At 50.5% G+C, this 1068-nt stretch overlaps 1 protein-coding gene across 2 annotated transcripts in view; it reads right to left on the bottom strand.

Annotated features, from left to right (window-relative positions):
• dlgap3 (discs, large (Drosophila) homolog-associated protein 3) overlaps nucleotides 1-813 on the bottom strand; it is a 150783-nt gene extending 149970 nt beyond the window's left edge. For both annotated transcript variants that reach the window (XM_005728861.2, XM_005728863.2), the window contains exon 1: nucleotides 681-813. The gene's annotated coding sequence lies outside the window, so the exon portion shown is untranslated. The remainder of the gene's footprint in view (nucleotides 1-680) is intronic.
• Nucleotides 814-1068: the final 255 nt, after the last annotated feature.

Below are 1068 nucleotides of genomic sequence, written 5' to 3'. Positions count from 1 at the left end.
CCCCACAGAGGGATTCCTGGACCGGGGTGGTCCTGAGGAATCATCTCCTCGCTGTCCCAAGAGCCACATTCGTTGTACGCGACTCCCGTTTGATTAATTAGTCCGTTGTGCATCTATGCTCTGCTGTGTAAACGCAACACTTCTGCACCAAGCGCGAATTCCTCTCCGGGACACACACACACACACACATACACACGATGTAGAAACGAGGCGCGCTTTCACGGTCAGCGAACATTTACGCACGGATGAAACTCGGTGATAGCCAACATCTCCGAGTGTTTTCCATATGTGTTTTTGCATTTCCAGCAAGACAATTAAATGCTTTTGTGTACTGGTGCGCGTGTGTGTGTGCTTGAGAGAGAGAGAGTGGGGTGGGGGTGGGGGTTCGTCCTGCGATCGTAAATGGCGCAACTTCTCATTTTTCCTGTCAAGTTGACACAGCTGGGCGCCCCGCTGACAGCAAACAGGCCAGTGGCCGATGTTTGAGGGAAGACTGCGCCAGTAGGAACCAACATTTAGCCGCTATCCCTATCATACAGTCCAACCACAAGAACCACATGAAAGCCTACTTGCACTGCGTGTACCAATAGTGAGCGTTCAAAGTACATAAAAATGGACCGCCTGCTCCATCTGAGGTCTTTTTTAAAAAACCCATCTAACAGCTTCAGGAGTCTCCTTACCTTAAAGCGGGCTTTCTGTGGACGTTTTCACTGAATGTTTTCTGCGTTTGAGTAACACAAATGCACGCCTATTCCACAGCTCGCCGATCGCTGTGTGGAGGAGAGAGTGAGGATGGAGAATCAGCAGGGAGGACGAGAGCTCTCTCTCTCTGTCTGTCTCTCTCTCTCTCTCTCTCTCACTCACTCACTCACTTTCTCTCACTGTCCCTCTCTCTCCCCTCTGAAATGTTACCGGCAACCGATTGGTCCAAGGGTTCCTTGGCGGCCCCTCTCCTCTGCTCTAGGAGGGGCCAAATAAAGCCACTGTCGGCCTATCCTACTAGGCTAAAATACTGCAGATTGATCAATCTCTCAAACCGTTCACCGATCTCTTTCTTCTTTCCTCATA

This window comes from Pundamilia nyererei, unplaced genomic scaffold (assembly GCF_000239375.1).
Source record: "Pundamilia nyererei isolate P.nyererei 1_Seehausen unplaced genomic scaffold, PunNye1.0 scaffold00030, whole genome shotgun sequence".
Classification (NCBI taxonomy): Eukaryota; Metazoa; Chordata; class Actinopteri; order Cichliformes; family Cichlidae; genus Pundamilia; species Pundamilia nyererei.
The sequence above is the reverse complement of the archived record's forward strand: the minus strand, read 5'-3'. Positions and strand labels throughout refer to the sequence as shown.